Source organism: Enoplosus armatus, chromosome 13 (genome assembly GCF_043641665.1).
Source record: "Enoplosus armatus isolate fEnoArm2 chromosome 13, fEnoArm2.hap1, whole genome shotgun sequence".
Classification (NCBI taxonomy): Eukaryota; Metazoa; Chordata; class Actinopteri; order Centrarchiformes; family Enoplosidae; genus Enoplosus; species Enoplosus armatus.
Window position 1 is genome coordinate 11,883,149 of NC_092192.1, and position 26,172 is coordinate 11,909,320.

The 26,172-nt window shown below is 42.1% G+C and overlaps 23 non-coding genes across 23 annotated transcripts; all 23 read right to left on the reverse strand.

Annotated features, from left to right (window-relative positions):
• Nucleotides 1-16,492: 16,492 nt before the first annotated feature.
• On the reverse strand, nucleotides 16,493-16,565 carry trnar-acg (transfer RNA arginine (anticodon ACG)). The gene has a single exon. It is a non-coding gene; the product is annotated as a tRNA-Arg (tRNA).
• Nucleotides 16,566-17,065: 500 nt separating this feature from the next.
• On the reverse strand, nucleotides 17,066-17,138 carry trnar-acg (transfer RNA arginine (anticodon ACG)). The gene has a single exon. It is a non-coding gene; the product is annotated as a tRNA-Arg (tRNA).
• Nucleotides 17,139-17,368: 230 nt separating this feature from the next.
• Nucleotides 17,369-17,440, reverse strand: trnah-gug (transfer RNA histidin (anticodon GUG)). Its single transcript has one exon. It is a non-coding gene; the product is annotated as a tRNA-His (tRNA).
• Nucleotides 17,441-17,742: 302 nt separating this feature from the next.
• Nucleotides 17,743-17,815, reverse strand: trnar-acg (transfer RNA arginine (anticodon ACG)). The gene has a single exon. It is a non-coding gene; the product is annotated as a tRNA-Arg (tRNA).
• Nucleotides 17,816-18,012: 197 nt separating this feature from the next.
• trnah-gug (transfer RNA histidin (anticodon GUG)) lies at nucleotides 18,013-18,084 on the reverse strand. The gene has a single exon. It is a non-coding gene; the product is annotated as a tRNA-His (tRNA).
• Nucleotides 18,085-18,386: 302 nt separating this feature from the next.
• On the reverse strand, nucleotides 18,387-18,459 carry trnar-acg (transfer RNA arginine (anticodon ACG)). The gene has a single exon. It is a non-coding gene; the product is annotated as a tRNA-Arg (tRNA).
• A 500-nt stretch (nucleotides 18,460-18,959) lies between these two features.
• Nucleotides 18,960-19,032, reverse strand: trnar-acg (transfer RNA arginine (anticodon ACG)). Its single transcript has one exon. It is a non-coding gene; the product is annotated as a tRNA-Arg (tRNA).
• Nucleotides 19,033-19,250: 218 nt separating this feature from the next.
• On the reverse strand, nucleotides 19,251-19,322 carry trnah-gug (transfer RNA histidin (anticodon GUG)). The gene has a single exon. It is a non-coding gene; the product is annotated as a tRNA-His (tRNA).
• Nucleotides 19,323-19,557: 235 nt separating this feature from the next.
• On the reverse strand, nucleotides 19,558-19,629 carry trnah-gug (transfer RNA histidin (anticodon GUG)). Its single transcript has one exon. It is a non-coding gene; the product is annotated as a tRNA-His (tRNA).
• Nucleotides 19,630-20,238: 609 nt separating this feature from the next.
• trnar-acg (transfer RNA arginine (anticodon ACG)) lies at nucleotides 20,239-20,311 on the reverse strand. The gene has a single exon. It is a non-coding gene; the product is annotated as a tRNA-Arg (tRNA).
• Nucleotides 20,312-20,529: 218 nt separating this feature from the next.
• Nucleotides 20,530-20,601, reverse strand: trnah-gug (transfer RNA histidin (anticodon GUG)). The gene has a single exon. It is a non-coding gene; the product is annotated as a tRNA-His (tRNA).
• A 609-nt stretch (nucleotides 20,602-21,210) lies between these two features.
• trnar-acg (transfer RNA arginine (anticodon ACG)) lies at nucleotides 21,211-21,283 on the reverse strand. The gene has a single exon. It is a non-coding gene; the product is annotated as a tRNA-Arg (tRNA).
• A 230-nt stretch (nucleotides 21,284-21,513) lies between these two features.
• On the reverse strand, nucleotides 21,514-21,585 carry trnah-gug (transfer RNA histidin (anticodon GUG)). The gene has a single exon. It is a non-coding gene; the product is annotated as a tRNA-His (tRNA).
• Nucleotides 21,586-22,194: 609 nt separating this feature from the next.
• trnar-acg (transfer RNA arginine (anticodon ACG)) lies at nucleotides 22,195-22,267 on the reverse strand. Its single transcript has one exon. It is a non-coding gene; the product is annotated as a tRNA-Arg (tRNA).
• Nucleotides 22,268-22,485: 218 nt separating this feature from the next.
• trnah-gug (transfer RNA histidin (anticodon GUG)) lies at nucleotides 22,486-22,557 on the reverse strand. The gene has a single exon. It is a non-coding gene; the product is annotated as a tRNA-His (tRNA).
• A 302-nt stretch (nucleotides 22,558-22,859) lies between these two features.
• Nucleotides 22,860-22,932, reverse strand: trnar-acg (transfer RNA arginine (anticodon ACG)). The gene has a single exon. It is a non-coding gene; the product is annotated as a tRNA-Arg (tRNA).
• Nucleotides 22,933-23,150: 218 nt separating this feature from the next.
• On the reverse strand, nucleotides 23,151-23,222 carry trnah-gug (transfer RNA histidin (anticodon GUG)). Its single transcript has one exon. It is a non-coding gene; the product is annotated as a tRNA-His (tRNA).
• A 235-nt stretch (nucleotides 23,223-23,457) lies between these two features.
• Nucleotides 23,458-23,529, reverse strand: trnah-gug (transfer RNA histidin (anticodon GUG)). Its single transcript has one exon. It is a non-coding gene; the product is annotated as a tRNA-His (tRNA).
• Nucleotides 23,530-24,138: 609 nt separating this feature from the next.
• trnar-acg (transfer RNA arginine (anticodon ACG)) lies at nucleotides 24,139-24,211 on the reverse strand. The gene has a single exon. It is a non-coding gene; the product is annotated as a tRNA-Arg (tRNA).
• A 230-nt stretch (nucleotides 24,212-24,441) lies between these two features.
• trnah-gug (transfer RNA histidin (anticodon GUG)) lies at nucleotides 24,442-24,513 on the reverse strand. The gene has a single exon. It is a non-coding gene; the product is annotated as a tRNA-His (tRNA).
• Nucleotides 24,514-24,748: 235 nt separating this feature from the next.
• On the reverse strand, nucleotides 24,749-24,820 carry trnah-gug (transfer RNA histidin (anticodon GUG)). The gene has a single exon. It is a non-coding gene; the product is annotated as a tRNA-His (tRNA).
• Nucleotides 24,821-25,429: 609 nt separating this feature from the next.
• trnar-acg (transfer RNA arginine (anticodon ACG)) lies at nucleotides 25,430-25,502 on the reverse strand. The gene has a single exon. It is a non-coding gene; the product is annotated as a tRNA-Arg (tRNA).
• A 218-nt stretch (nucleotides 25,503-25,720) lies between these two features.
• trnah-gug (transfer RNA histidin (anticodon GUG)) lies at nucleotides 25,721-25,792 on the reverse strand. Its single transcript has one exon. It is a non-coding gene; the product is annotated as a tRNA-His (tRNA).
• Nucleotides 25,793-26,172: the final 380 nt, after the last annotated feature.

The window sequence follows — 26,172 nt, forward strand, 5'->3', positions numbered from 1 at the left end:
CTGTGTGCACATCGATACTTTCATTTTTTGAAAGCAAGGGGCTTCTGGTGGTCTTCATGTTGTTTCTCCTTGGGTCTGTTTGCGAGCTCTTTTGTTTAGTGTATTTGACATGCTACCTGGATTCACTGTTGACCATAAACAGACCGCCAAAGGGAATTCATTGAGATAGCTTGGTTACAAGAGTTTGAATAATGATTAATATGCAAATATTTAGAGGCTGACTGGACTGCTTACCCTGAATTAAAGTAACCAAGTCAGCAGCATGGATATTATAGCCTAGTAAAGAATCCAAGACCAGTCAGCTCGATTTTAACTGCTGCATAAACAGTTCAGATATTACACTTCACTAACGATTACAGGATAAATGACTAAATGGAACTGATGTTCACATTCTGCATCTTAATTAGACCTGATATGTAAATATAAACCAGCCAGTTTTGATTAGCCAGTACTGTTGATATACAGGCTGTCAGTAACAGCAGGGTCCTCTGCCACACAGTGTTATAGTAATGCTGTTGGTTTTAGTTTTGACTGAAGGGGAGCAATTAATAAAATAAATGAAATAAGAACAAAAAGTGTCGGAAGGAATGTGGTAAAGATTGATAGCTATTGTTACAATGTGTTACATTTTGTTAAGTGTGTAAGCTAAGTTTTGGGATATTTGAAGAAAACAACTGATAAAATTTTTTACTAAAATTTACTTCACTACTAACTTCACCCTTTAGCATATATATTGTGTACATATTGGCAGGTTGAAGTCCCATACTTGTACAGTAGGGGGAAGAGCAGGATAGCAGATTCATTAGGCTGAATGCCACAGTCGAGCAGTCCAACAGCCACATAAAGGACAACTGGATTCAGGAGGTTTGTAAGAATTGTAAGAAGAAAGAAATAAGAAACAGACATTGACAGCAGTTTTTTCATCTTCAAAAAAACCTCATCCAGAGAGCAGAGAATATATCAGGTTTACAGGTTTAGATGACAGGATACACTTTTGACCACTTTACCTGTTGTACTTGTTGTCCCAAACATTTACTATCACTTCAGAATTTTACTTTAGCCCAAGTGCTCTGACTTCCCTTTTCATCTGTTGTTATACACCACAAGATCATTGACCACAATGCTAAATACAAATTTGAAAGTGAAAAATAAAAACAAACCACAAGATTAATAAGTGCTAAGAAACTTGTTAATTACGACATTTTTTGAATTTAAAAAATCAACAGAAGAGGAATAAGACGCTATTTAAGCAAGTGGATTTCACAGAACAAGTTACATAAATGGATTGTAACCGTTATTGGTTTCAGCATCAGAGAGCCATTTTGTTTTTTCATCTGACTGTCGTCTCGAAAAGTGTTCTTTCAACATCAGCGTCTCAACAGTAAGAATTTCCTTTATGCGGGCAGAAAGGTTCTGGGTGGGGCTCAGTTAGGACCAGTCCTCACCTGCTGCACACACACGCACACACACACAGACATCCTTTCTTTCAAGTGCGAAAAGTCCACATACATGACAGGGCTTGCTTGGGGTCAGTCACATTTCAAAATGTAAGCCTGTAAGAGCTTTTCTTCTGTACATAAAGGACAGTATTCCATGTGGCCACAGTTAGTTTGAATCCACATGTGTTGCTGATTAAAAAGGTTCGGATTGCCTGCAAGTTTCTCTGTTGACTCAAATCCCAGAACTTGCTTTATTAAGTGACTAATTGACTAGAAATGAGGCATCACTTGTTTGATCATACAAACACCCCTTTTTGGAAAGAAATCCCATAATCAAACCGATGGGTGTCTGACTACTTTTGTGTATAAAGAAAGAGTCAGTTTCACATCGGCCAATGTGCACCATATCTGCAGCTTTCTACCCTGACTGGTTTTCATCCAGAACATTACCAAAGACCCAGGCTGTGGTGTTGAACTGACATGCATCCTCACAGTAACTCATTCTTTATCACTAATGAAGACTGTGCTTGGATGGAACTTGGAATGAATACGCATATAATGCTGTACAGCTGGAGAGTTGGATATTGTATTAAAGAAAACCATAATGGAGAAAAGACAAAAGTAGAGATGAGAGACTGAAATGCATGACAGTATTCCTGAGAAACATAGTGTCTGCATTCAGTCTTCCATACTGGATTTAGATCATGTGACAGGCAGTTTTTTGAAGGCAGTATTACAAGTGAGGTGGAGTCCATTTTGATAATGATGATGACAATGAGGATTATGACTCCAGACGCTCTGTGAAACTGTCTCCTGTGGATGGAAGTGTTTGGCAGGCTGTCAGGTGCGCAACAAGGAGGTGGAGCAGGTCATCAACTAATCACAGGGTTGGGGATTCGATCTCCAGCTCCTTCTGTCAAAGTGCCCTTGAGCTGAACCACAAAGTGCTCCAGATGGTCAGACCAGCACCTTGCATGTTAGCTCGCTGCCATTGGTGTGTGTGTGTGAATGGCAAATTGTAAAGCACTTTGGATAAAAGTACTAGATAAGTTCAGCCATCTATATATTTTCTCTTTTGATTTTATTGAATGCCATTCCTTAACTGCAATTAACATCCTCATCAACAACAGAAAACACTTGAATACACTTGAAAAGGCAAAGGGGAAAATCGGTCTGCTCCACTTTTTGAGTACTTCTTCTTAATAGTGCAGAAGCTACCTTGGACAAATTAACATACTGATGAAAGCATCAATCTGCATCAAAGAGCTGCACTCAGAACAAGGCAATGCATGGGGACCAATGCTGCTCTCCTGACAAATCAAAAATGACAGTCAAATAGTTATGAACCCTTGACCTAATTCCGCCATTGCAGCCATGTGGAGAAACATACAGGATTTGAGGGTTAAGTAAGCTTTTCTTCAAATTAGGACCTGCAATCAGTTATTCAACTCATCCAAGGTGCATTACGGCAAGGTAGAGGTGGCAAGTGGCCAGGCCTGATGACTTACTGTCTGGGACATCTATGTAAACAGCATTTTGATTGCAAAGTAAACAGCTCTTGGTTTTCATTAGTGCATCCAGAGTCAAGACCTTGGGGGGACAGGAATTGTCTATTTTAGTTTGCATGGGCATGCGTAGATAGAGAATACATTAAGTGTGTGCAGTGATTATTCAAGTAAGTTTTCCATGTTTCTTTTTTAATGCATACCAAATTCTGTCTGTTGCCATTATTTCAATCAAATTCTCTTGTGTTTTTAACACTTTGAAATGGCCTTGTTTGTAGCAGTCTCCTCTCTTATCTGCTGTGGATGTTGTGAAGGGTGCGTGAAAATAAAGGTGCCTAAATCGAATATCGTAAAGATCACATATAGGTCAGTAAATATTCTCTTAAATAATAAAAATTAATCATTTTTGCCTTTTCATTAACAACTACGCACAAAACAAAAATGTTGCTCTGGATTTGGGCGTCGGCTCATGGTTTAGAGGTGAAAGTGAAAGATGGAGTTTGCTAACTGGCTTTCATTCATCTTTACTTTCTTCTTCCTTGTATTTGTAATAGAAATATATGAATCTAGTAATCCGACTACTCTCACTATTTATAAATTTGATTGGTGCTCCTACAATAATTTTACTGGACTGGTAACTGGAGAGGTTGAGAGGTGATCCTTTGTACTTCTGCACCTGCCAACATTTGCTTCTGATGAGTCATAACACTTGTGAATAAAAACTTTATAGAGGAAAAAGCTAAATTGTTAATATTATCATAGATTAGTGATGAGAAGCAAACCTGAAGGGAAAAATAGAATCAGATGACTTTCCAAATTCCTGTCATGTGGCAGGCTTTTTAGGCTAAGCTGTTGGAGGCTTTCAAATCCAAAAAGTGTTGAGGCATGATAGATCACTCAACATTAAAAAAAACCTTTCACAATAAGAGCCATGCTGTTTTGTTTACGGAGAGGACAGCAGGACTTTATCCAGATGCAGTAATTACTTTGCTGTGCCACAAGCTCTGGTCACATTTTTCCAGTCCAGCATGAGCTGTGAGTGAAAAATACACACTCACAATATGTAGCAAGGGAGAGGGGAGATGACATAAATGAGACATTGGGATGTGCCTATGGCTCATGAAATATAGCAGGGTGTGTCCAGAGGGAATGGCAGAAACACACACTTTACACAGTGACAAGCAGTTGGCATAATCATAAATATATTACACCTACATCTTACTCTCCTTCCCTGCACTCTTTAGTCTCCCCTTAATGCATCTCTCACCTTGATGGATGTGGGACCTGGAAGCTGTGGGAGAGAAGACTTTTCCATCTCAGTCTGTTTTCTCTCTCTCGAGTGAAGAGATGAGGACTGCAGCTGTGTGGGAGTTTACAACCTCAACCTCGGCCCAAGGGAAGGGGTGCCATGATTTTCCAAATCCAAAACCCGCTCAAAAGCAGCAGAATATCAGATAAAGTAATTCTCTGGTGGAGGTCACATTTCAAAGTATAGGAACTAAACATTTACGATGTGTTGTATTATTTTGTGTTGTTGAAATAAACATCTGCTCTTAGCATAAGTAAATATCTAAAGTTAAGGAGATAGAGAGGTTGAAATGAAACATGGAAACAATTTAAATATAAAACTCAGATCATGCAAATAAATATTGAACAGCTACTTTCTATTAATTTACGTGAACAAAAGACATTACACCTCCTGAACACATGAAGCTCGTGTAATTTCCCCGCGGGGATCAATAAAGTATTTCTGATTCTCACACAGTGCATATAAGCCAAAACAGTCAGAGAGTGTGGGTTGGAAATGGCTCATTGTTTACATCCCTAAAAGTGACAATATTTGTAGTTTCTATTCCCATTCATATCAGCCTGAGAGGCTTTCATGATCTCATCTGTCAAATTCACTTCTCATCATGTCACATTGAGATTAAGATTTCACAGAGAAAGATATAGATTTGGTTGGAAATGTGGCCTTCAAACAAACAAAAAAACAACAACATGTTGAGATGTATATTGCTACTTTATTACTTTATGATTGTGGGAAAAGCTAACCACTCACTAGTTTATGGGGTCCAGTTGTGGTCCTGAGGGGATTATAGCTGCATACAGTGTCTGGACGTTGCACTCTGTGAGCTTGTGACTCAGCTATTGTTCCAAACAATGAGCTATTCTGTCATGTTGTATGGGATTTCAGTGCCGAGGAAAAATCTCATGATTTCACATGGGAGGGGAGCGAAAGACCCACACAGAGTTGGCCAGTAGCTGCAGTGAGACAAATGGGTTTCTCTTCATGTATCTGGTTGAAACGCAGCCTATATCATCTATTGTGGTTAGACAAAACAGCAGCTCTTTTGTTTTAGTTCACTGTCTAACTTTGAAGGCACTTTTTTCCAATATATGGGAATATGTTTTAAATTGTGTATTCAAGCAGAGTTGTTTGACAACACAGAGAAAGTAGTGTGTTGTTAAGTTGTAATTATGTACCACACGGTAAAACAGAGCTCTAAAGGCTGTTTTCAATTATACAACTGATCGTCAGCTCAAAGGCCTCTGTTCCTGTGACATTCTCTAAACAAATACAGAAATGTATTCAGTTTTTCATGTTTTTCTTCGGCAGCAGCAGTCTTTCTTTCGGTGAGGTCTAAGCTGACCTCATCCATCACAGGCAGGAGGCAGTGCTGAGAGGGGGAGAGAAAGAGACGAGGTCAGAGAGAAAATTTCTCTAGTAATTTTCTGCTTTACACTTCCCCAAAGGCTCACAAGAATTCCAAACTTGTCGTCATTACGTCTTTTGTTCGGGATAAAATCTGGGAGATTTGGAGGAGGAACCATGTCGCAGTCGGGTTTTAGTCCCACTGAGATCACAGCTGGATCTGTCATGTGACCTGTATTTACTCAATCTTCCATGTTTTTGACCAGAATCCGGGAAATTAAAGACCTTGGAGACGTGTAAACAGTTTATATGAAGTAGATGACACCAGTTACTGCGGCCAATGTTTTGCCAAGTTTTGTGACTCCGTCACGCTAACCGCTCCTTTGATCAATGTTGCTGTGTTCCCAGATCTCAGAAATTGGTTTGGTGTGTATCATTAAAGATAGAAAGGATGGCAAAAGCTACGGAAATAGCACCCAAGTTGTACTAAACTGTAACTGTCCTTTAATACAGTTATATTGGTGTTGTGTGTGTTTATTTGTGGCAACAAGAGGACAGCGAATGAGCAGGAGCTGAAGGCTTCACCTCTGAATTTTTGGGAATGATAAGAACAACCTCATGGAGTTTCACTAAGAAACACTTAAAATCATAAAAAGAACGAAACTTGAATTTAAGACCTGAAGCTCTGGCAGCTACCCCTCTTTACTTGTAATAGCTTGGTAGCAGACTGTGTGTCTACATTTCAATAATGTGACCTTTTGTGACTCCTTGGCACTCCCTGTGGTTAATGGCAGCTTCATATGCCGGAGTCCAGCGGTTTCTCCGCCAAAACGGGGTGATTCACTTCCAGAGAAGCGGCACAAGAGCTGCTGGATGAGTGTGAGCGAACCTCAATGTTGGACATCATCCCGAAACAGCAGGGACCAAGGAATATGTGGGTAAGGGGATGGAGGTGTGAGGGGCTGAGGGGAGAACAGAGTGAGCGATGGATAGTGCTGTCCAAACCAGCAAACACTGTGTCGTTTCAGTGGGTTAGCATGTTGTGGTTATTAGTCTTGGATGTATTTCCCCTGTGGAGCCTTAATAAACAACAGCCTTGATTGATTTAATGTATAATGAGGTCTTCACTGGCTGGGGGAGCAGGCGTTTGTTTCTTTTTGTTTATTTCACTTTCGGAGCTATTTTGCAATCAAAAGACATGAAGTACTTACTCACTGCACCACTTATCATCCCGATGGTTTTCATTTCTTATAGAGTTTATGGAATAATCTGTGATGAGAGAGAAACTACAGGGAGTTAAGAACAAACGCTATAAATATTCAAACACATGGTGTTATATAAAGAAAAGAGAGAAGGAACAGGAAATATATGGCTGAAAACTTCTGACCTGGCACCACTGACGACACTTCTACCTACGTCTTCCTGGTGGGCCAATTATCAAATCAACAAGTTGAAATTGCGCCGTGTTAAGTAGGCAGCTCCTCTCCCTTCATCTGAAAACAAGCTAACTGGAAGTGAGTAAAAAAGAGATTTTCAGGAAATGAGCGGATACATTTTTCCTCTTACTCTCCACTCTCTGCTGCTGCTAACACAGAACTGAGGTATTAATTATCTTCGTCAGGAGTGGACACTTGAGTTTTCTGCAATATTTTCTGACTGCCAGTCTCCCAAGAGGTCCAGCTCAGTTTTAACTGCCAACATGTTGTCTACAGACACATGGTGTGTTAATGCACACACAGGCAAGAGCAACTGGTCACCATCTTTCTCTGTAACATGCATGCATGACTCACTTTTTTTGGCTGCATACAAAAACTCAAAAAGACAAAAAGGGCAGATTACACACACACACACACACACACACACACACACACACACACACACACACACACACAGAGAGCTCCTGTTTTTTTTCTCACAGATAAGCAGCTGGACGGGTGTTTGGGTTGGAGCAGGGATTAACTGGCCTCTAACCTCGCCAGCAGCCCAGCAGCCCACTGGAAACTCACCAATGGGATAAGGGTCACATGTATGCATAAACATTCCAACCATGGTGGGAACACATGCATACACTCACACACAAACATGAAAGCAAGGAGGAGAGACAAAATGTAAGCCAGCGAATATATAAAAAGATGGATGACGCGGTGTGACTGACATGTTACTGACAGACCACTTTGACGCTGACATGTTGAAAAACGGCACACACAAAACTACAGACTGAATATCGAGGAAGTGGTCTGTGAGGGGTGAAGCTGGTGATAGCAGCCAGATAGTGGACAATAAATTAGCTTCTGCACGTTCATTTTTTCAGCTAGCTAACATGGGATGCAACTAAGTGACACTGAAATTTATGTCCTGAAAAAGTGGAGGTGAACACAGACATAACCTCTTATGTGACTGATTGACCAATTTTGCAGAACCATCTCTATTTGCTTCAGTGTCATGGACACAAAAACAACACCACCAGCAAGAAATTAAGTAAATGGAAGTGGTGAGTCTGCAAGAGAAGAGCAAAATTGCTCATCATCAGCTTTTTTATGGAGGGTTTAGAAGATGTTTTTGATTTCCATAACCTCATTATAATAATTTCCTAAATGAGAAAAAATAGTTCTTTCTAGGATAAGTGTGATGAGTCATTGATAGTACATGTGGAGGACAGAGGTCAAAGGGATTATTTAAACTATAGTTAGTTTGGTATTAAAGGAGGATGACAAACAATGTCAATTTGGCAAACATGGAAAACACTTTCATAAGGTGTCATGAGCCAAAACTGACTTGGAGTGGCCTGTCGACAAACAAAGATGCTATAAAAGCTGGAAATACAAGCCCAGGCAAACTAGGTAGTTGTTCCTTAGGCGAGGAAAATTAATTAGCAGTCTGTTCTGTCAGCAGTGATATTTCAACCTCTGAAGACTGAACCTTCAAATCCTATTATAGATTAAAGTGTTTGGAACGGGTGTCAAAAGTTTCAGTCACTGATAACTTGAATTGTGATGAATGGCAGCTAAATAGATGTGCACGCCTGTGACCTTGAAGGTACACATCTGGCAACACCAGACCAAGTTATCAGTAAATCACTCTGAAGTGTGAGCTGACTCTCATTATAAAGTGCTGCTCTGGACATGACTCACGTTTGCTCTTTGTTTCCCTCAGGTCAACGTTTGCCAGAGCACTACATCTCTTAGCATGTCCTAAGGCTCTTGCTGAGACTTGTTGTGATATCTAATTTATACATTTTATCTATTACTGTAAATGCTTATAACAGGATGGTTTTAATAAGAGATTTCCCCATAACTGATTGTATCTCTGCATGGACAAACCTTAGACTTTGTGTCAACACATTGCAGCATTTCTCACACATGAAGCTGGAAGCAGAGCCATGTTGTGTACGATAGTGTAGACTTGTATGTGTGTGTGTGAGAGAGAGAGAGAGGAGAGAAAGCCAGGAATCATTTCAGACAGGAATGGCCTGATGGGACAACGCAGCACGAGGTCTTGGCCAAGGGAAGCACACAGTGAGCCAGTGAGCGAACACATGTCCTCTATTTTCCAATGCAGTGACAAGTTTACTCCATTACCACTCTGCCCACTTTCCTACTACAATTGTCTGAGTGGATTAACTGGACATTCGGGGCACACGCTTGTAGAACAACTGCCTCGCACTCAACAAATGGAAAGTGCTGTCATGTAACTAAAATGGCAACAAGCGCTGGACTATTAGCTTCACTGGTAAAAAGGTCCAGAAACCTCAAATCATCATTAGTACCTTTATAGGTGGGTGGAAGTCATCAGGTTCAGAGCTGTACATGAAAGGTATGGAACTGTATATTCCGTTTTCACTGTATGAAAAATACATTGATTATACAAAGCGATTTAGCTAAACAGCAGCCTGGCAGACACTGCAGGTCCCTGTGCAGAACATGGGCCTTACATTTCTGCATGACTATATCATGGCACAAATTGCTGGGTTGTGTTTTTCTAAACGTCTTTCACAATTCAGTTCCTACTGGCACAAATGTTGTGAGGTTGGCCAAAACACACACACAGACTAAATGGCTCCATAGAGTTAAAGCAACTGACATTGGTTCGGCACGCTGGCTTCAGGCGTTTCTGAGACTTATTTTAGTTTACGTTTCAACATTCGTCAGGAGAGAATTATTTAGTTTCCTTTGATTTAGTTGCCTACAGGTTGACGGATTGATAAATTTGTTGAAATGCCCACTGAATTCATGAACTGGTGCAGTTGCTTGAATTTTGACATAATTCTGTGATTAGGAAAGTTGAGAGTAAAAAAATGTGTTAAAGCTAAATCCAGAAATCTTTAGTCATCATAGGCAAATTTACCTTCTAAACTTCTCTTAATTACATGTACCAACAAGTGATTCCCCACCTTCAGGCACAACCAAAATTGTCTTTGCTTTTTTTAAAGTAAATTTGTACTTGTATTTGATCCTTTTTTGACCAGCCCTTCTCATACATGACTGTGCCAGTTTCCATTGTTTGTGTAACAGAAGTTGACAGTTTTACAGTAAGTGATTCACAGTACTTTTAATATCCTGTTTTGGCATGTTGAATACCAAATCGCAACTCACTTTGCTCTCTTGTCTTTGTCTGCCCCACAAAGTCACTCATGGTGCAGGAAAAATATAATCAGGCAGACAAAACATCTGCTGAAGTCAATGTGCACTATGCGTTCAACTCTTATTATTCTCAGATTTTCAGAACCCAGATAAGGTGACCATAGAGTGGAAAGTCAAGGAGTTTTTTTTTACAGGACTTTGCTCCACACTCTCCTCCTGTAGCAGTGTCCTCACAGTGAAATCCACCAGTTCTGTTTATATTACTTGTGTGAAATTTTGTTTGCAGCATTTGTTACAGTAAAATGCATTTAAGGTAAAATACTAAAATAGTAATTATCATTAATCCTCTCTAAGACTAAAGCAAATCAAATCAACACTAAAGAATTAAAGCTCTAACTCTGTAACATCCCTATATGAAAACAATGTGGTTTGCTTGTTGTGATGACGCTACAGAGAGTTATCTCTGCAGCTCCCCTCAGCTTTACTGAGTTTTATAGAGTTTAAGCTCATTGTTTAGCTGTCTGGCTTGCAACTTTACTGTTTTGATTCACTCTCACAGCTCTCATCGAGTCATTTTCGGTAAACAGCAGGCAGTTGTTTTCAGCATGAAAGCTGTAAAAACCCACTGTACACTACCTGCTCAGCACCGAACAGCAGACAGACACAGTTAGCAACTAGCTGCTGAACAGCTAGCTGCTAAAGAGCCAGATATTTCCCGAAGCAGTTGGTAAAGACCAAAATAACAGAGCTAAAAGAGAGAGAATATTGTGAATGTATCAATATGTGCATGTGCAAAAATGGCAGTAAAGGCTTGGCTAAAAACACAGATTTCACTGGAAACACTGAACTATGAAACTTCATATATCATGGCAGTCGAGCTTTTTGGCTTAGTGTTTGTGAACCAGTTCAAGGTTGGAGGTTATATCAGGAGAACTCCACCATCATAACTGAGGAACTTCAATGCCTGTCAAACATCCAGGCAGCTGGAGATTTTAGTGTTTCCTCCGTCTGTCTGCCTTAGACATGTAGGTCGTATCTTGTTGTGAGACAGGATCTACAGCTGCCTGCGGCTGCTGGAAGCCCAGCAGTTCCTCTCACCCAACATTCATAACTCTCTGCTCTGTGAACCCCTTCATCAATGATTGTTGCTTTCATGTCTTGTCCAAGAATACTGCCGTCCTGCTGATTTACTGCTCTGTGATGGGGATAAGCTTGAAAATGTAAAGGAGGTTTAGCCTGCATTGTATTGAATTACAATCACTGTGGTACAGTATATACAGATATTATTATGGTATCAGTTTACCATATATGACACATTTATTTAGAGGTAAATTTGCCTTAAACTATTAGAAGCAGGCCAATGTTATTATAAACATTTACCCTAATTCCCCTGATCAATGCTAGACAAAAATCACACTATAAATGCCCTGAGAGTTAATGTGGGAAAAAGCTCAGCCAGTCGTGGAACCACAATGTCAAAACCAGACTGAGCCAAGTCTTATGTGACCATTCATCAATGATACACTCATTTTTCTTTATCGATATTTATTTTTCTCTGATAGCCTTGGCTGTGCTGTGCTCTTCCCTGGGTGATGGCAATGTGGAAGCCGAATTGCCGGTGTGGGATTCAAATGTGTCTGTCCACAAATGCATGTTCAGTCGCACTCACAAACGCACACATTAAACACGCTGCCAAAGTCATTGATTGTCTACCACCCTGAATGGAAAGAGTGCTCCGATATCTGGAAATTGGAGTGATTTTACTGGAGTAAACAATGAATTACCTTTAATCACTTGTGGGAAAGAAACACAGAAACTGGAGAATGGAAAGAGCTTACAGTGAGATCAGTGAGATTATGATCAAAATTAAAACGTAAACGAGACGGTTATAGCTTAACCGCTGACCACAGCGTCACATACAAGGATCACATATAGTTTGAATGACCTCAAGATGTTGCACTTGTTAATATGCATTTGTTCAAGCATCAGCATCCTCCTGAGATAATGAGATTAAAGACAATGTTGGCCTCAAAAGTGTCAATGCAAAAATTGGTCCTGCATGGTACAATACCTTTCTATACAGAACTGTAACTCCAGTCCGGTCCTTAATTAATCAAAAGCTTATTCAGAGTTGGAAAGTAACTAATACATTTATCCGAGTTTGTAAGTTGTGTTCTATAAAATACTGCATATTTACTTAATACTGCACATTTACTCTCTGAATTTACAGAATACAGGTTTCCAGTCGAAACTCCCAACAAATTAGACCAAAACAACAGTAAAATACCTTTACCTAGGTTAATGCACCAACTCTTTAAAATAGTAGTTTTGATTATTTTGATGTGCTATATTTTACTAATACTTCTCTCATATTACTTAATGTAAGAAAAGGATCTCTTTAACAATGTTGAGGTATGTTGAGGTGACATTAACTGATCTGTGAAACCTTGATGCACTCACATTTCCCAATAGCCTTCAACTGCTGAGATGTTGTCATTTTTGCACAAAAGCAGAGATTCTGTTTGACAATCTTGCTCCATCACTCACAGAATAAAGGTCAATATCAAGAGAGTAGAGTGGAGACTATGGAACAAAGTTTTTCTCTCCCAAATATGGATTCTGATACCTCAACTCTAGGCATCTGCTGAGACAGAGTACTGATCTGATACCAGCACTCTCTTTTTTCCCAACTTTAAAATCTGTAAACTTCACTGAGATTGGAAATGTAAGATGCATGAATCAAGGTATGGCTGTGCCACTAAAAACCGAGTCATCTACATGTGACTGTAACTGATAGTGGAAACACTGAATTTTATAACGACACTGACAAATAAACTAAATCGGTCACATCATGATTGACACCCAATCCGCTTAAAAAGGTCAGTATTGGTAATGATGCCAAAAAGGGAGTATTAGATTGGTGCTTCCTTAGTGAGGCCTAGATAGATAAAGTGAGAATAGAAGCAGTGAACATGTGAATGGAGGCAATGTGAATGAGATGACTTATGGTTACCTCCCTTCTGTTTCATTTTAAAAAGCCTGAGTAATAGTATCAAGAGGACTCAGCAGTCAGAGACTCTCAGTTGGCCTACTCTGCCTTGGCCTGGTTCTTGCATAACCTTGTACAGTGGGATCCAGTGGGACAAGTGCCACAGAGAGGAAGAGAGCGACAGCAGGGATGCAAAAAACCCAATGCACCCTGGAGGAACAAGAAGAAAAGATATACAAAGCTTTTTATAATTGAAACTGAAAAGCAGGATGCTTTGGCAGTGTTTGTTGCATAAGCTTAGTTTCACTAATTCCCCCAAAGGAGAGATTTGTCTTTTTTGGTTGCTCCCTCCAAGGAGACCAGGGTCAGAAACAGAACAGTGCTGGAAAGAGCCGCTATCTTGTTTAAGGACAGTTTGGCAGCATGGATGATTTCTGTCACGATGCCTGTTGGTTTCACACAGCTGCTCTGCTGCTCTGGAGAAATCCTTGTTGTAGAAAGTGGAATAGTTAACTCTTGCTGAGCCAAAGGCAGGACTGATCGATTGATCGAAGTGTCATTTGGGAGAAAAATTCACATATGAGATACGAAGTATTCTAATATGCACCATAAGAAAGCACTGACAATTTGGCAAGAAAACCATTATTGGCTCGAATACAGTCTGTACTCATGTATTGAGTTTAATTTTCTCCAGAGTTCTGGAGTTACAGATTCACAAGATTACAATGAGCTGAAGTCAGGGCTTTTCAGGCCGCTATACTCAGCACCTCGCATTGCTTCTTCACATTTTGACACTTAATTGTTTCTCATCTGGTTTATATTGGTTGCAGTTTGCAAACAATTTGGCACAATGCAAAGTGCAGCCAGTAAGACACCGCATGAAGCGCTTGATATTGCTCTTGTGGGGTGTAGAAATGAATGATGAGGAGTGATGATGATATTGCTGATAGTGCCGTTGATAGCCATTCGAATAAAAAGACACAGCTTTGATTTGAGAAACACATGCTACCGCACACATGCACGCACACACAAACACATACACTTGGATGGGGAAAGTCCCGAGTGTCTCAGACATGATAGAAACCCTCAGGTTCCCATCACTGTCTTTCACTTCTTGCACTTTGCCATTTGAACTCAGTGACACTCCATTAGCATTCCACCTCTGTCTCTCACTTACTGTTGCCAAACATAAATCTTCGCAGGTTTGTGTTTGAGAGGGGGCTGGCTCAGGCATGAATGTAACCTGCAGCCGTTTGTGTGTGTGTGTGTGTGTGCGTGTGTGTGTTTAGGTTTATGACAGCGAGCCTATCCCTTTGTTTTAAAGTTACACTTGAATAGTTTTGGTTGGCCGGCATGAGGACTCCAGCTAACTGTTACAGATTAGTTTCAAAACAAGTTTCATAACAGTGATGGCATTTTGATTAAGGGAGAAAATCAAAATGCCATGAGCCATGAACGCTCATGGGCACAGAAGGAGATGAGAAAAAAACTCACCTCTAAGCAATAAACAACCGCAGCCAAACACAAGCAAGAAAAAACTAAATAAAGAATTCAAGAACACAATAAAAAGCAATAAGCTAATCAATTAAGCAAAAACAGAGGAGTGTTGTGTGTGTGTCTCTCACATCTGTTCCCTTTGTGTGTGGCACATTGCTCACTAGATCAAACAGTTAAAACATGCTGTAGTAATGAGAAGGCTCTGTTTGCACTGTAAATAAACCTTGAACCCCTCAAACACTACACTACCTCTGCTGTCACATGACCTCACTGGCCAAAAATGTCATGACCGCAGCCACACTATCTGCCACAAAACCTGGTGTGGCATAGATGGAGTATGATATCTGGCATGTGCATATTTGCTTGTAAAGCTGAAAAATGGGCTGTGTTTCTCCGTGTTTGGTCACTGCAAGTATGATGACAGGGGTCATGAACTAACATGTGAAAACCTCTTAGCACATGTTGAGAAGCCATTTTTCTATTATTTGGCTCAATTCAAATGTAAATGTACTTTTGATAAACAGTACGAAGAGAGAGAACATAGGGGAACAAGTGATTTACAAACTAAAGGTCACAATGAGCTAGCCAGGAGTCAAACCTAGAATCTTCTGATCCGTAGTCAGACGCATTATCCATTGCGCCACTAGCCCTGCACACACATATGTGCAGAAAGAAGCAGCCAGGGTCTTCTACTTACTAGAAAAGTGTGGAGAAGGCTGGTGCAATGGTTGGTCCAATGGTTGTTCCAGTTGGAAAATATGGGGCCTCACGCAGGAAAATGAGCTTGGGCTACCCACTTTCAAACTTTGTAAAACTGAAGCAGACTACCTTGAAACAACAACATGAACAAAACACAGCTTACAACTGTTGCCGTGACCCGAATTAGAACCGGGGTTGCTGCGACCACAACGCAGAGTACTAACCACTATACGATCACGGCCACTTGGTTTGGGGGGTGTCTCCTTGTTGTGATAGGATATTTTGAGCTCTGAATATCAAATGTGCTACCATTTTTGTATGTCCTTCAGGGACAAATTTTGTTTTTCCAAATAAGGAAAAATAATGATCATTAGCAAGTAACACAGGACTGCTGTGAGTGACTGAAAGCGAACGGCTGAGACACCTCTTAACAGACGCTGACAGGCCATTTTTCTATTATTCGGCTCCATTCAGATGTAAATGTACACAGTACGTAGAGAGAGAACATAGGGGAGCAAGTAATTTACAAGCTAAAGGTCACAACGAGCTAGCCAGGAGTCGAACCTAGAATCTTCTGATCCGTAGTCAGAAGCGTTATCCATTGCGCCACTAGACCTGCACACACCTGTCTGGGGGAACAAGCAGCCAGGGTCTTCGACTCACTAGAAAAGTGTGGAGAAGGCTGGTCCAATGGCTGGTCCAATGGTTGGTCCAGTTGGAAAATATGGGGCCTCACGCAGGAAAATTAGTTTGGCCTACCCACTTTCAAACTTTGTAAAACTGAAGCAGACTAACCTTGAAACAACAACATGAACAAAACACAGCCTACAACTGTTGCCGTGACCTGGATTCGAGCGGGGGTTGTTATTTTGAGCTCTGAATATCAAATGTGCTACCATTTTTGTGTGTCCTTGAGGGACAAATTTTGTTTTTCCAAATAAGGAAAAATAATGATCATTAGCAAGTAACACAGGACTGCTGTGAGTGACTGAAAGCGAACGGCTGAGACACCTCTTAACACATGCTGACAGGCCATTTTTCTATTATTCGGCTCCATTCAGATGTAAATGTACACAGTACGTAGAGAGAGAACATAGGGGAGCAAGTAATTTACAAGCTAAAGGTCACAACGAGCTAGCCAGGAGTCGAACCTAGAATCTTCTGATCCGTAGTCAAATGCGTTATCCATTGCGCCACTAGCCCTGCACACACCTGTCTGCGGGAACAAGCAGCCAGGGTCTTTGACTTACTAGAAAAGTGTGGAGAAGGCTGGTCCAATGGTTGGTCCAGTTGGAAAATATGGGGCCTCACGCAGGAAAATGAGCATGGGCTACCCACTTTCAAACTTTGTAAAACTGAAGCAGACTACCTTGAAACAACAACATGAACAAAACACAGCCTACAACTGTTGCCGTGACCCGGATTCGAGCGAGGTTGTTATTTTGAGCTCTGAATATCAAATGTGCTACCATTTTTGTGTGTCCTTGAGGGACAAATTTTGTTTTTCCAAATAAGGAAAAATAATGATCATTAGCAAGTAACACAGGACTGCTGTGAGTGACTGAAAGCGAACGGCTGAGACACCTCTTAACACATGCTGACAGGCCATTTTTCTATTATTCGGCTCCATTCAGATGTAAATGTACACAGTACGTAGAGACAGAACATAGGGGAGCAAGTAATTTACAAGCTAAATGTCACAACGAGCTAGCCAGGAGTCGAACCTAGAATCTTCTGATTCGTAGTCAGACGCGTTATCCATTGCGCCACTAGCCCTGCACACACCTGTCTGGGGGAACAAGCAGCCAGGGTCTTCGACTTACTAGAAAAGTGTGGAGAAGGCTGGTCCAATGGCTGGTCCAATGGCTGGTCCAATGGTTGGTCCAGTTGGAAAATATGGGGCCTCACGCAGGAAAATTAGTTTGGCCTACCCACTTTCAAACTTTGTAAAACTGAAGCAGACTACCTTGAAACAACAACATGAACAAAACACAGCCTACAACTGTTGCCGTGACCCGGATTCGAACCGGGGTTGCTGCGACCACAACGCAGAGTACTAACCACTATACGATCACGGCCACTTGGTTTGGGGGGTGTCTCCTTGTTGCGATAGGATATTTTGAGCTCTGAATATCAAATGTGCTACCATTTTTGTCTGTCCTTGAGGGACAAATTTAGTTTTTCCAAATAAGGAAAAATAATGATCATTAGCAAGTAACACAGGACTGCTGTGAGTGACTGAAAGCGAACGGCTGAGACACCTCTTAACAGACGCTGACAGGCCATTTTTCTATTATTCGGCTCCATTCAGATGTAAATGTACACAGTACGTAGAGACAGAACATAGGGGAGCAAGTAATTTACAAGCTAAAGGTCACAACGAGCTAGCCAGGAGTCGAACCTAGAATCTTCTGATCCGTAGTCAGACGCGTTATCCATTGCGCCACTAGCCCTGCACACACCTGTCTGGGGGACTTACTAGAAAAGTGTGGAGAAGGCTGGTCCAATGGCTGGTCCAATGGTTGGTCCAGTTGGAAAATATGGGGCCTCACGCATGAAAATTAGTTTGGCCTACCCACTTTCAAACTTTGTAAAACTGAAGCAGACTACCTTGAAACAACAACATGAACAAAACACAGCCTACAACTGTTGCCGTGACCCGGATTCGAACCGGGGTTGCTGCGACCACAACGCAGAGTACTAACCACTATACGATCACGGCCACTTGGTTTGGGGGGTGTCTCCTTGTTGCGATAGGATATTTTGAGCTCTGAATATCAAATGTGCTACCATTTTTGTGTGTCCTTGAGGGACAAATTTTGTTTTTCCAAATAAGGAAAAATAATGATCATTAGCAAGTAACACAGGACTGCTGTGAGTGACTGAAAGCGAACGGCTGAGACACCTCTTAACACATGCTGACAGGCCATTTTTCTATTATTCGGCTCCATTCAGATGTAAATGTACACAGTACGTAGAGACAGAACATAGGGGAGCAAGTAATTTACAAGCTAAAGGTCACAACGAGCTAGCCAGGAGTCGAACCTAGAATCTTCTGATCCGTAGTCAGAAGCGTTATCCATTGCGCCACTAGGCCTGCACACACCTGTCTGGGGGAACAAGCAGCCAGGGTCTTTGACTTACTAGAAAAGTGTGGAGAAGGCTGGTCCAATGGTTGGTCCAGTTGGAAAATATGGGGCCTCACGCAGGAAAATGAGCATGGGCTACCCACTTTCAAACTTTGTAAAACTGAAGCAGACTACCTTGAAACAACAACATGAACAAAACACAGCCTACAACTGTTGCCGTGACCCGGATTCGAGCGAGGTTGTTATTTTGAGCTCTGAATATCAAATGTGCTACCATTTTTGTGTGTCCTTGAGGGACAAATTTTGTTTTTCCAAATAAGGAAAAATAATGATCATTAGCAAGTAACACAGGACTGCTGTGAGTGACTGAAAGCGAACGGCTGAGACACCTCTTAACACATGCTGACAGGCCATTTTTCTATTATTCGGCTCCATTCAGATGTAAATGTACACAGTACGTAGAGACAGAACATAGGGGAGCAAGTAATTTACAAGCTAAATGTCACAACGAGCTAGCCAGGAGTCGAACCTAGAATCTTCTGATCCGTAGTCAGACGCGTTATCCATTGCGCCACTAGCCCTGCACACACCTGTCTGGGGGAAGAAGCAGCCAGGGTCTTCGACTTACTAGAAAAGTGTGGAGAAGGCTGGTCCAATGGCTGGTCCAATGGTTGGTCCAGTTGGAAAATATGGGGCCTCACGCAGGAAAATTAGTTTGGCCTACCCACTTTCAAACTTTGTAAAACTGAAGCAGACTACCTTGAAACAACAACATGAACAAAACACAGCCTACAACTGTTGCCGTGACCCGGATTCGAACCGGGGTTGCTGCGACCACAACGCAGAGTACTAACCACTATACGATCACGGCCACTTGGTTTGGGGGGTGTCTCCTTGTTGTGATAGGATATTTTGAGCTCTGAATATCAAATGTGCTACCATTTTTGTATGTCCTTGAGGGACAAATTTTGTTTTTCCAAATAAAGAAAAATAATGATCATTAACAAGTAACACAGGACTGCTGTGAGTGACTGAGAGCGAACAGTTGAGACACCTCTTAACAGATGCTGACAGGAGAACATGAACAAAGCACAGTCTACAACTGTTGCCGTGACCCGGATTCGAACCGGGGTTGCTGCGACCACAACGCAGAGTACTAACCACTATACGATCACGGCCACTTGGTTTGGGGGGTGTCTCCTTGTTGTGATAGGATATTTTGAGCTCTGAATATCAAATGTGCTACCATTTATGTATGTCCTTGAGAGACAAATTTTGTTTTTCCAAATAAAGAAAAATAATGATCATTAGCAAGTAACACTGGACTGCTGTGAGTGACTGAAAGCGAACGGTTGAGACACCTCTTAACAGATGCTGACAGGACAACATGAACAAAGCACAGTCTACAAATGTTGCTGTGAACCGGATTCAAACCTAGGTTGTTGCGACCACAACGCAGAGTACTAACCACTATACGATCACAGCCACTTGGTTTGGGGGGTGTCTCCTTGTTGTGATAGGATATTTTGAGCTCTGAATATCAAATGTGCTACCATTTTTGTGTGTCCTTGAGGGACAAATTTTGTTTTTCCAAATAAGGAAAAATAATGATCATTAGCAAGTAACACAGGACTGCTGTGAGTGACTGAAAGCGAACGGCTGAGACACCTCTTAACACATGCTGACAGGCCATTTTTCTATTATTCGGCTCCATTCAGATGTAAGTGTACACAGTACGTAGAGAGAGAACATAGGGGAGCAAGTAATTTACAAGCTAAAGGTCACAACGAGCTAGCCAGGAGTCGAACCTAGAATCTTCTGATCCGTAGTCAGACGCGTTATCCATTGCGCCACTAGCCCTGCACACACCTGTCTGGGCGAAGAAGCAGCCAGGGTCTTCGACTTACTAGAAAAGTGTGGAGAAGGCTGGTCCAATGGCTGGTCCAATGGTTGGTCCAGTTGGAAAATATGGGGCCTCACGCAGGAAAATTAGTTTGGCCTACCCACTTTCAAACTTTGTAAAACTGAAGCAGACTACCTTGAAACAACAACATGAACAAAACACAGCCTACAACTGTTGCCGTGACCCGGATTCGAACCGGGGTTGCTGCGACCACAACGCAGAGTACTAACCACTATACGATCACGGCCACTTGGTTTGGGGGGTGTCTCCTTGTTGTGATAGGATATTTTGAGCTCTGAATATCAAATGTGCTACCATTTTTGTATGTCCTTGAGGGACAAATTTTGTTTTTCCAAATAAAGAAAAATAATGATCATTAACAAGTAACACAGGACTGCTGTGAGTGACTGAGAGCGAACAGTTGAGACACCTCTTAACAGATGCTGACAGGAGAACATGAACAAAGCACAGTCTACAACTGTTGCCGTGACCCGGATTTGAACCTGGGTTGCTGCGACCACAACGCAGAGTACTAACCACTATACGATCACGGCCACTTGGTTTGGGGGGTGTCTCCTTGTTGTGATAGGATATTTTGAGCTCTGAATATCAAATGTGCTACCATTTTTGTGTGTCCTTGAGGGACAAATTTTGTTTTTCCAAATAAGGAAAAATAATGATCATTAGCAAGTAACACAGGACTGCTGTGAGTGACTGAAAGCGAACGGCTGAGACACCTCTTAACACATGCTGACAGGCCATTTTTCTATTATTCGGCTCCATTCAGATGTAAATGTACACAGTACGTAGAGACAGAACATAGGGGAGCAAGTAATTTACAAGCTAAATGTCACAACGAGCTAGCCAGGAGTCGAACCTAGAATCTTCTGATCCGTAGTCAGACGCGTTATCCATTGCGCCACTAGCCCTGCACACACCTGTCTGGGGGAAGAAGCAGCCAGGCTCTTCGACTTACTAGAAAAGTGTGGAGAAGGCTGGTCCAATGGCTGGTCCAATGGTTGGTCCAATGGTTGGTCCAGTTGGAAAATATGGGGCCTCACGCAGGAAAATTAGTTTGGCCTACCCACTTTCAAACTTTGTAAAACTGAAGCAGACTACCTTGAAACAACAACATGAACAAAACACAGCCTACAACTGTTGCCGTGACCCGGATTCGAACCGGGGTTGCTGCGACCACAACGCAGAGTACTAACCACTATACGATCACGGCCACTTGGTTTGGGGGGTGTCTCCTTGTTGTGATAGGATATTTTGAGCTCTGAATATCAAATGTGCTACCATTTTTGTATGTCCTTGAGGGACAAATTTTGTTTTTCCAAATAAAGAAAAATAATGATCATTAACAAGTAACACAGGACTGCTGTGAGTGACTGAGAGCGAACAGTTGAGACACCTCTTAACAGATGCTGACAGGAGAACATGAACAAAGCACAGTCTACAACTGTTGCCGTGACCCGGATTCGAACCTGGGTTGCTGCGACCACAACGCAGAGTACTAACCACTATACGATCACGGCCACTTGGTTTGGGGGGTGTCTCCTTGTTGTGATAGGATATTTTGAGCTCTGAATATCAAATGTGCTACCATTTTTGTGTGTCCTTGAGGGACAAATTTTGTTTTTCCAAATAAGGAAAAATAATGATCATTAGCAAGTAACACAGGACTGCTGTGAGTGACTGAAAGCGAACGGCTGAGACACCTCTTAACACATGCTGACAGGCCATTTTTCTATTATTCGGCTCCATTCAGATGTAAATGTACACAGTACGTAGAGACAGAACATAGGGGAGCAAGTAATTTACAAGCTAAATGTCACAACGAGCTAGCCAGGAGTCGAACCTAGAATCTTCTGATTCGTAGTCAGACGCGTTATCCATTGCGCCACTAGCCCTGCACACACCTGTCTGGGGGAACAAGCAGCCAGGGTCTTCGACTTACTAGAAAAGTGTGGAGAAGGCTGGTCCAATGGCTGGTCCAATGGTTGGTCCAGTTGGAAAATATGGGGCCTCACGCAGGAAAATTAGTTTGGCCTACCCACTTTCAAACTTTGTAAAACTGAAGCAGACTACCTTGAAACAACAACATGAACAAAACACAGCCTACAACTGTTGCCGTGACCCGGATTCGAACCGGGGTTGCTGCGACCACAACGCAGAGTACTAACCACTATACGATCACGGCCACTTGGTTTGGGGGGTGTCTCCTTGTTGCGATAGGATATTTTGAGCTCTGAATATCAAATGTGCTACCATTTTTGTGTGTCCTTGAGGGACAAATTTTGTTTTTCCAAATAAGGAAAAATAATGATCATTAGCAAGTAACACAGGACTGCTGTGAGTGACTGAAAGCGAACGGCTGAGACACCTCTTAACACATGCTGACAGGCCATTTTTCTATTATTCGGCTCCATTCAGATGTAAATGTACACAGTACGTAGAGACAGAACATAGGGGAGCAAGTAATTTACAAGCTAAATGTCACAACGAGCTAGTCAGGAGTCGAACCTAGAATCTTCTGATCCGTAGTCAGACGCGTTATCCATTGCGCCACTAGCCCTGCACACACCTGTCTGGGGGAAGAAGCAGCCAGGGTCTTCGACTTACTAGAAAAGTGTGGAGAAGGCTGGTCCAATGGCTGGTCCAATGGTTGGTCCAGTTGGAAAATATGGGGCCTCACGCAGGAAAATTAGTTTGGCCTACCCACTTTCAAACTTTGTAAAACTGAAGCAGACTACCTTGAAACAACAACATGAACAAAACACAGCCTACAACTGTTGCCGTGACCCGGATTCGAACCGGGGTTGCTGCGACCACAACGCAGAGTACTAACCACTATACGATCACGGCCACTTGGTTTGGGGGGTGTCTCCTTGTTGTGATAGGATATTTTGAGCTCTGAATATCAAATGTGCTACCATTTTTGTATGTCCTTGAGGGACAAATTTTGTTTTTCCAAATAAAGAAAAATAATGATCATTAACAAGTAACACAGGACTGCTGTGAGTGACTGAGAGCGAACAGTTGAGACACCTCTTAACAGATGCTGACAGGAGAACATGAACAAAGCACAGTCTACAACTGTTGCCGTGACCCGGATTCGAACCGGGGTTGCTGCGACCACAACGCAGAGTACTAACCACTATACGATCACGGCCACTTGGTTTGGGGGGTGTCTCCTTGTTGTGATAGGATATTTTGAGCTCTGAATATCAAATGTGCTACCATTTATGTATGTCCTTGAGAGACAAATTTTGTTTTTCCAAATAAAGAAAAATAATGATCATTAGCAAGTAACACTGGACTGCTGTGAGTGACTGAAAGCGAACGGTTGAGACACCTCTTAACAGATGCTGACAGGACAACATGAACAAAGCACAGTCTACAAATGTTGCTGTGAACCGGATTCAAACCTAGGTTGTTGCGACCACAACGCAGAGTACTAACCACTATACGATCACAGCCACTTGGTTTGGGGGGTGTCTCCTTGTTGTGATAGGATATTTTGAGCTCTGAATATCAAATGTGCTACCATTTTTGTGTGTCCTTGAGGGACAAATTTTGTTTTTCCAAATAAGGAAAAATAATGATCATTAGCAAGTAACACAGGACTGCTGTGAGTGACTGAAAGCGAACGGCTGAGACACCTCTTAACACATGCTGACAGGCCATTTTTCTATTATTCGGCTCCATTCAGATGTAAGTGTACACAGTACGTAGAGAGAGAACATAGGGGAGCAAGTAATTTACAAGCTAAAGGTCACAACGAGCTAGCCAGGAGTCGAACCTAGAATCTTCTGATCCGTAGTCAGACGCGTTATCCATTGCGCCACTAGCCCTGCACACACCTGTCTGGGCGAAGAAGCAGCCAGGGTCTTCGACTTACTAGAAAAGTGTGGAGAAGGCTGGTCCAATGGCTGGTCCAATGGCTGGTCCAATGGTTGGTCCAGTTGGAAAATATGGGGCCTCACGCAGGAAAATTAGTTTGGCCTACCCACTTTCAAACTTTGTAAAACTGAAGCAGACTACCTTGAAACAACAACATGAACAAAACACAGCCTACAACTGTTGCCGTGACCCGGATTCGAACCGGGGTTGCTGCGACCACAACGCAGAGTACTAACCACTATACGATCACGGCCACTTGGTTTGGGGGGTGTCTCCTTGTTGTGATAGGATATTTTGAGCTCTGAATATCAAATGTGCTACCATTTTTGTATGTCCTTGAGGGACAAATTTTGTTTTTCCAAATAAAGAAAAATAATGATCATTAACAAGTAACACAGGACTGCTGTGAGTGACTGAGAGCGAACAGTTGAGACACCTCTTAACAGATGCTGACAGGAGAACATGAACAAAGCACAGTCTACAACTGTTGCCGTGACCCGGATTCGAACCGGGGTTGCTGCGACCACAACGCAGAGTACTAACCACTATACGATCACGGCCACTTGGTTTGGGGGGTGTCTCCTTGTTGTGATAGGATATTTTGAGCTCTGAATATCAAATGTGCTACCATTTATGTATGTCCTTGAGAGACAAATTTTGTTTTTCCAAATAAAGAAAAATAATGATCATTAGCAAGTAACACTGGACTGCTGTGAGTGACTGAAAGCGAACGGTTGAGACACCTCTTAACAGATGCTGACAGGACAACATGAACAAAGCACAGTCTACAAATGTTGCTGTGAACCGGATTCAAACCTAGGTTGTTGCGACCACAACGCAGAGTACTAACCACTATACGATCACAGCCACTTGGTTTGGGGGGTGTCTCCTTGTTGTGATAGGATATTTTGAGCTCTGAATATCAAATGTGCTACCATTTTTGTGTGTCCTTGAGGGACAAATTTTGTTTTTCCAAATAAGGAAAAATAATGATCATTAGCAAGTAACACAGGACTGCTGTGAGTGACTGAAAGCGAACGGCTGAGACACCTCTTAACACATGCTGACAGGCCATTTTTCTATTATTCGGCTCCATTCAGATGTAAGTGTACACAGTACGTAGAGAGAGAACATAGGGGAGCAAGTAATTTACAAGCTAAAGGTCACAACGAGCTAGCCAGGAGTCGAACCTAGAATCTTCTGATCCGTAGTCAGACGCGTTATCCATTGCGCCACTAGCCCTGCACACACCTGTCTGGGCGAAGAAGCAGCCAGGGTCTTCGACTTACTAGAAAAGTGTGGAGAAGGCTGGTCCAATGGCTGGTCCAATGGTTGGTCCAGTTGGAAAATATGGGGCCTCACGCAGGAAAATTAGTTTGGCCTACCCACTTTCAAACTTTGTAAAACTGAAGCAGACTACCTTGAAACAACAACATGAACAAAACACAGCCTACAACTGTTGCCGTGACCCGGATTTGAACCGGGGTTGCTGCGACCACAACGCAGAGTACTAACCACTATACGATCACGGCCACTTGGTTTGGGGGGTGTCTCCTTGTTGTGATAGGATATTTTGAGCTCTGAATATCAAATGTGCTACCATTTTTGTATGTCCTTGAGGGACAAATTTTGTTTTTCCAAATAAAGAAAAATAATGATCATTAACAAGTAACACAGGACTGCTGTGAGTGACTGAGAGCGAACAGTTGAGACACCTCTTAACAGATGCTGACAGGAGAACATGAACAAAGCACAGTCTACAACTGTTGCCGTGACCCGGATTCGAACCTGGGTTGCTGCGACCACAACGCAGAGTACTAACCACTATACGATCACGGCCACTTGGTTTGGGGGGTGTCTCCTTGTTGTGATAGGATATTTTGAGCTCTGAATATCAAATGTGCTACCATTT